We start from the raw sequence: 8561 nt of genomic DNA on the forward strand, positions 1-8561 counted from the left end.
TACATCCCAGAATACACGAGGGGGAAAAGAGCTCGTCAACATGCTAATGTTTTGCTAATGTTATGCTAACTACAGTGCTAACTGCTGGTTCATTAGCGTCTTCAAGTTCACGTCTCTGTGAGGGGGAGGAGTTTAAACAGGAAGTGGAGACGCCTTCTGGCTTGTGACCCAGTTTCTGATCCCAAAGGCGTTAAAATCCACGAGTGATGTTTAATTACAGATGAAGAACTTTACACAGTGTTGCTATTGTAACCAAGACGTCGTCTCATCGATTGAGAACTTGTTAAACATGTTTTGAATCTGTCTCTATTGTTTTGGAGAATTTAGACATTTTGGTCGGGTTGAAGTTTTATTGTAAAAAAACACGGGACTACAAACTGCATTTTGCTCCTCAGACATGTTGTTGTACAAGTACATCAACTAGGAGTTTTGTAATGCTTTGTAATTATTCTCAGATCGTTCTTCTTCTCTTATTTCCTGTTTGTAAATAAAGACGTCGGCTTAAAGATTTACATTCACACTTCCTGTCTCATGTTCTTCAGTAGAAGCAGAAGATGAAGATGATGATGATCATCATCAGTGCTCTTGTATCAGATACTAGTACTAGTACTCTTATGTGATGATGTGAGGATGAAGAGGTGTGATGATGAAGAGGTGTGAGAATGAAGAGGTGTGATGATGAAGAGGTGTGATGATGAAGAGGTGTGATGATGAAGAGGCGTGATGATGAAAAGGTGTGAGAATGAAGAGGTGTGATGATGAAGAGGCGTGATGATGAAAAGGTGTGAGAATGAAGAGGTGTGATGATGAAGAGGTGTGAGGATGAAGAGGTGTGATGATGAAGAGGTGTGATGATGAAAAGGTGTGAGGATGAAGAGGTGTGATGATGAAAAGGTGTGAGAATGAAGAGGTGTGATGATGAAGAGGTGTGATGATGAAGAGGTGTGATGATGAAAAGGTGTGAGAATGAAGAGGTGTGATGATGAAAAGGTGTGAGAATGAAGAGGTGTGATGATGAAGAGGTGTGATGATGAAGAGGTGTGATGATGAAAAGGTGTGAGAATGAAGAGGCGTGAGGATGAAGAGGTGTGAGGATGAAGAGGTATGAGGATGAAGAGGTGTGAGGATGAAGAGGTGTGAGGATGAAGAGCTTTGCAGCTTCGACCTTTAACGACCTTCACGTCTCCTCTGTACAGATCCCTCCTCCATACTAATGACCTCCCTTCATTACTCTTCCTCCACCGGTGCTTCCTGTTTCAGGTGAGGAGGAAGAGGGAGAGGAGGAAGAGGAGGAAGAGGAGGGAGAGGAGGGAGAGGAGGGAGAGGAGGAAGAGGAGGCGGATCTCTGCTGACCTTTAGGTGATAGATGAGGTCATCGTTTCTGTCGCTCCGTCTCTCATAAGATTTACTGCAGGAACCTTTAAGAAGAGGAAGATGAGGAGGAGGAGGAGGAGGAGGAGGAGGAAGAAGAAGAGAGGAAGGAGGAGGAGAAGAAGAAGAGGAGGAGAAGAAGAGGAAGATGGGGAGGAGAAGAAGAGGAAGGAGGAGAAGAAGAAGAGGAAGAGGAGGAGGAGAAGAAGAAGAGGAAGAAGTCGTCCAATGAAGTGAAAGTAACGGTAAAATACTGTAACTACAATTCATGAAGGAAGTAAATCTGCTTTCATCTAATAATCTACACACCAAACTTAATTAAGGTTTTACAAAAACTCATGAACTACAGTTTCAGACCAACATCATGAGCGCTCTATGGAACATGAGACTCTCCATGAGCGCTCTATGGAACAGGAGACTCTCCATGAGCGCTCTATGGAACAGGAGACTTCTTTTAGGATGAAAACTATCAGAGGAGCTTCTGTTCAGACAGCAAGTGAAGAAGCATTGACTCACTGAGATGAAACACTTTAAGATAAAAATATAAAATAACAATCAGGTGAAAATCCAGTTCTTTAAAGTGAATCCAAAGCTTCATGTGTTAAAGCTGCATTCTCTCTCCTGACCACCAGGGGGCGACTCCTCTGGTTGTATAGAAGTCTATGCTTCATCTGTTAAAGCTGCATTCTCTCTACTGACCACCAGGGGGTGACTCCTCTGGTTGTATAGAAGTCTATGCTTCATGTGTTAAAGCTGCATTCTCTCTTCTGACCACCAGGGGGTGACTCCTCTGGTTGTATAGAAGTCTATGCTTCATGTGTTAAAGCTGCATTCTCTTTACTGACCACCAGGGGGTGACTCCTCTGGTTGTATAGAAGTCTATGCTTCATGTGTTAAAGCTGCATTCTCTCTTCTGACCACCAGGGGGTGACTCCTCTGGTTGTATAGAAGTCTATGCTTCATGTGTTAAAGCTGCATTCTCTCTACTGACCACCAGGGGGTGACTCCTCTGGTTGTATAGAAGTCTATGCTTCATGTGTTAAAGCTGCATTCTCTCTTCTGACCACCAGGGGGCAACTCCTCTGGTTGTATAGAAGTCTATATAAATGACTCTACTTCTCTTGATTTATTCCCTCAGTAAACATTGTAAACATGAGTTTATGTCTCAATCACTAGTTTCAAGTCGTCTTCAATACAGCATGTTGTTCATTTAGTAAATTATGGTCATTTAGAGTCAAACAGACCATAATGCTTTAGGGGCGGGGCTACATCACCATCTCGTCACGTTTCCTTGAGCTTCTCTTTCAGTAACTTCCACTGAGCTGTGGTTCCTGGATCGTCAACATGACAGAACACAGTGTTTGTAGTGTGGCTACAGAACACCGAAGTAGAAGAAACATGAAATCCTGCAGCTGTAAAATTCATGTGTTTATCAATAATTCAGAAGTCAGAAGGAAAAAAAACGTTTTTTGTGTCGTTTCCAAAATTCATGACCGAAGCTTTTCTTTTGAAAAAGCTTTTAGAGGTTAAAAGTCAGTGTTCCTGCAACCGCTTTGTGGTTTCAACTATGTCCTTATTTAAAGCACACACACACACACACACACACACACACACACACACACACACACACACACTCCACCCACCCAGCAGATTAAATTGATCTCCCTCAGAGAACAAAACATGAGTCACTGTTATTCATGAGAGCTCCTGTGATCTATGTGTGTGTGCATCACAACATGTTCTCTAACACAGTAGCAACCTGACACACCTGACCTGAACCTGAATCATGTTTGCCATCAGTCTTCAGGTGATGGTCTCCAGTGTTCAGGTGATGGTCTCCAGTGTTCAGGTGATGGTCTCCAGTCTTCAGGTGATGGTCTCTAGTGTTCAGGTAATGGTCTCATGTCTCCAGTCTTCAGGTGATGGTCTCTAGTGTTCAGGTGATGGTCTCATGTCTCCAGTCTTCAGGTGATGGTCTCCAGTCTCCAGTGTTCAGGTGATGGTCTCCAGTCTCGAGGTGATGGTCTCCAGTGTTCCGGTGATGGTATCCAGTCTCCAGTGTTCAGGTGATGGTCTCCAGTCTTCAGGTGATGGTCTCCAGTCTCCAGTGTTCAGGTGATGGTCTCCAGTCTCCAGTGTTCAGCTGATGGTCTCCAGTGTTCAGGTGATGGTCTCCAGTCTCCAGGTGATGGTCTCCAGTCTCCAGTGTTCAGGTGATGGTCTCCAGTCTCCAGGTGATGGTCTCCAGTCTCCAGTGTTCAGGTGATGGTCTCCAGTCTCCAGGTGATGGTCTCCAGTCTCCAGTGTTCAGATGATGGTATCCAGTCTCCAGTGTTCAGGTGATGGTCTCCAGTCTCCAGGTGATGGTCTCCAGTCTCCAGTGTTCAGGTGATGGTCTCCAGTGTTCAGGTGATGGTCTCCAGTGTTCCGGTGATGGTATCCAGTCTCCAGTGTTCAGGTGATGGTCTCCAGTCTCCAGTGTTCAGGTGATGGTCTCCAGTCTCCAGGTGATGGTCTCCAGTCTCCAGTGTTCAGGTGATGGTCTTCAGTCTTCAGGTGATGGTCTCCAGTGTTCAGGTGATGGTCTCCAGTCTCCAGGTGATGGTCTCCAGTCTCCAGTGTTCAGATGATGGTATCCAGTCTCCAGTGTTCAGGTGATGGTCTCCAGTCTCCAGGTGATGGTCTCCCGTCTCCAGTGTTCAGGTGATGGTCTCCAGTGTTCAGGTGATGGTCTCCAGTCTCCAGTGTTCAGGTGATGGTCTCCAGTCTCCAGGTGATGGTCTCCAGTCTCCAGTGTTCAGGTGATGGTCTCCAGTCTCCAGTGTTCAGGTGATGGTCTCTAGTGTTCAGGTGATGGTCTCATGTCTCCAGTCTTCAGGTGATGGTCTCCAGTCTCCAGGTGATGGTCTCCAGTGTTCAGGTGATGGTCTCCAGTATCCAGTGTTCAGGTGATGGTCTCCAGTCTCCAGTGTTCAGGTATATATATATACATATATATATATATATATATATATATATATATATATATATATATATATATATATATATATATATATATGTATATATATACATATATATGTATATATATACATATATATATATATATATATATATATATATATATATATATATTGTCTATTACATAAACACAACAATAACAACATCAGCAATGTTCATAAACACACCAATAATAGCGCAACAATGTTTATAAACACACCAATAATAGCACAACAATGTTCATAAACACAATAAAGCACAACATTGTTTATAAACACACCAATGCTGTTCATAAACATGCAAATAAAAGCATACCACTGTTTATAATCACACCAATAACAAGATCACCATTGTTTATGAACACAACAATGACACCATCAACACTGCTTCATGAACACACCAATAACAACATTGACACAGTCTGTCAATTGCTTGATAATCATAATGCAAGCTATTCAAAGATGTTTTTTGTTTTTATATTTATTTACTCAAATATAATATCTTCTGCCTCCATTTATCTATTCTGTAAAATCTAATCGACCGGAAACTTCACGACTCATGGAATTTCCTCGTGACCTTCATGGAATTTCCTCGTGACCTTCATAGAATATCCTTGTGACCTTCATGGATTTTCCTTGTGACCTTCATGGAATTTCCTCGTGACCTTCATGGAATTTCCTCGTGACCTTCATGGAATTTCCTCGTGACCTTCATAGAATATCCTTGTGACCTTCATGGATTTTCCTTGTGACCTTCATGGAATTTCCTCGTGACCTTCATGGAATTTCCTCGTGACCTTCATGGAATTTCCTCGTGACCTTCATGGAATTTCCTTGTGACCTTTATGGAATTTCCTCGTGACCTTCATGGAAAGCACAACTCTTCCTCTTCTTGGTGAAACACAGTTCTGTCCTCATGTGTTCCGTCTTCATTGCAGCGAGACCAACGTCTCTGACAGCAGCCCACCCACGCAGTCCTGCTGGACCCAGCAAGCACACACACTCACACAAGCAAACACACACACGCATTAAGACAGGTGCAGACGACGTTAAGCCTCCAGCCGCTCAGGAGCGGATCTGCAAAGAGAAGAACTGGAAGTTATGTTAAAGTTATTTCTACAGGTTACTTTCATCAGGACTAAATTAAACTCTATACGTATATGTTCATCCTCCAAAACAAGTCAACAATTATATGTATTTGTTGTTTGTTGCATTTCAGTTGTTGTGTTCTTGGCCAGGTCTCGGATAATTAAAGTTTTCCACATAGACAGCAACGTCCAGAATATAAAGAGTCATTCACTTTTATTCCTAGGATGTAAAAACAAGGAGTTCCTCAAGGCTCAACGCTGGGTCTCCTTTCATTTCACTTGTTTGATTCCATTTGGACAAATGATGTCTGAGGAGACACGACCTTCCTGTTACTCATTTCATCACAGCTGGATGGGTTCACTTACAAAACCAGATGAGATGAAGGAGATGGAGGAGATGAAGGAGATGAAGGTGATGAAGGTGATGGAGGAGATGAAGGAGATGAAGGTGATGGAGGAGATAAAGGTGATGAAGGAGATGAAGGTGATGGAGGAGATGAAGGTGATGAAGGAGATGAAGGAGATGAAGGAGATGAAGGAGATGGAGGTGATGAAGGTGATGAAGGAGATGAAGGAGATGAAGGAGATGAAGGTGATGGAGGAGATAAAGGTGATGAAGGAGATGAAGGTGATGGAGGAGATGAAGGTGATGAAGGTGATGAAGGTGATGGAGGAGATGAAGGTGATGAAGGAGATGAAGGAGATGAAGATGATGAAGGAGATGGAGGAGATGAAGGAGATGAAGGTGATGGAGGAGATGAAGGTGATGAAGGTGATGGAGGAGATGAAGGAGATGAAGGTGATGAAGGAGATGAAGGAGATGAAGATGATGGAGGAGATGGAGGAGATGAAGGAGATGAAGGTGATGGAGGAGATGAAGGTGATGAAAGAGATGGAGATGAAGATGATGAAGGAGATGAAGGTGATGGAGGAGATGAAGATGATGAAGGAGATGAAGATGATGAAGGAGATGAAGGTGATGGAAGAGATGAAGGTGATGAAGGAGATGAAGGAGATGAAGGTGATGAAGGAGATGAAGGTGATGGAGGAGATGAAGATGATGAAGGAGATGAAGGTGATGAAGGAGATGAAGGAGATGAAGGAGATGGAGGAGATGACGATGATGAAGGAGATGAAGGTGATGGAGGAGATGAAGGTGATGAAGGACATAAAGGTGATGAAGGAGATGAAGGTGATGGAGGAGATGAAGGAGATGAAGGAGATGAAGGTGATGAAGGAGATGGAGTCTGAACACAAAGAGAACAGGATATCACTATTCACCTCCACTCCTCCTCCTCCTCTTCCTCCTCTTCCTCCTCTTCCTCCTCCCTGCAGCCATCTTCTCTTCATCCCGCCTTAATGACCCCTCTTAATAGAAGTGTTTTTGTTTTCTGAGCCACTGGGCACACACACACACACGCACACACACACACGCACACACACACGCACACACACACACACACACACGCACACACACACGCACACACACACGCACACGCACGCACGCACACACACACGCACGCACACACGCACGCACACACGCACACACACACGCACACACACACACACACACACGCACGCACACACACACGCACGCACACACACACGCACACACACACGCACACACACACACGCACGCACACACACACACGCACACACACACGCACACACGCACACACACACGCACACACACACACACACACACACACACACACACACACGCACACACACACATACTGTAGAGAGAATGCAGCTTTAACACATGAAGCATAGACTTCTATACAACCAGAGGAGTCGCCCCCTGGTGGTCAGGAGAGAGAATCTCCTCTTTTCCGCTCCTCCTCTCCCTCTGCTCCATTCTCTCCTCCTCTTCACCCTCCTCTCCTCCTCCTCCTCCTCCTCCTCCTCTCCTCCTCTCCTTCTCTCCTCGGTTATCTTATCCGTCTGTCCGGTCGTCAGCTGGAGTCAAACAGGAGCAGAATCAAAGGCAGAGGATGAATAAGAGATGAAAGGAGAGGTGGAGGGAGGACGGAGAGAGAGAGAGAGAAGCGAGAGAAGAGAGAAGAGGGAGAAGTATAGTATTGTAATAGTATTGTATTATGATTATTGAATTTAATTGAATGTGTTCATCGCTAATTTCATTGACTTTATATACTGCTGGTAGTTAAATCTATAATAATACATAATCGTCCATGAGTTGATTATGTTTAGTTTCAATAGTCTGAATCTGTAAAGTAACTAAAGATAAATGTAGTAAAAAGTACTTCAATCTGTACCTCTAAATGTCTAAAGCAACATAGAAATGGAAATACTCAAGTAAAGAAACTCAATAATAAAGTATTAAAATATGAAATGTCTTGTTTATTTGTACAAACCGTTCTGAACGTCCCCAGCAGGGGGCGACCTCACTGAATCCAGGTGCATCATGGTCCAATTTACTTAAAATAAAGTACAAGCACTTTCCTTGTAGTTCATAATTAGTTAATGTGAGCTTGTGTGTCGGTTTGTTTTTATGTTTTTATGTTTGTATGTTTTAATCTCCTTCACTGCAAAGTGTTTGTTTTGTTCTTTAGCGACTCAATTTAAGAAAAGTAACAAAGGAAAAAGCTCCACAGTGACATGACGTCATCAAGAGGCCGAAGTGCTATAATGGGCCAGATTCATGGAAAAGTTTTAATAAGTAGTTGGTTTCACAAATCGCACACTTCAACTCCTTTTACCAGGAGCAATCAAGGAACAACACTTGATTATCTTCAGTTTTTACATTTAAAGTGACACTAAATCTCTTCTTTAATTGACTTTACCTACTGTGATGCTGTAAGTAACACTTCAACTGCTTTCAGCCTCTTCACCTCGGGTCCTTTCGATGGTTAAACTTCCACTGACTATTTTGATCTTTTACTAAACACCAAGAAGCTTTGTTGCGTTTTTGTTTTATTTCAGTTTACAACGTTTAGCATAATTTTTTAGCTTTTGCTGACATTTAAACTCCTTTTCAATGCTAATGCTGTAAGCGACACTTCAACTGCTTTCAGCCTCTTCACTTCGGGTCCTTACGGTGTTTGAACTTCCTTTCGACTCTGAGAATGTTTTCAGTGTTGACTGT

This window comes from Taurulus bubalis, assembly GCF_910589615.1.
Source record: "Taurulus bubalis genome assembly, chromosome: 16".
Taxonomy (NCBI): Eukaryota; Metazoa; Chordata; class Actinopteri; order Perciformes; family Cottidae; genus Taurulus; species Taurulus bubalis.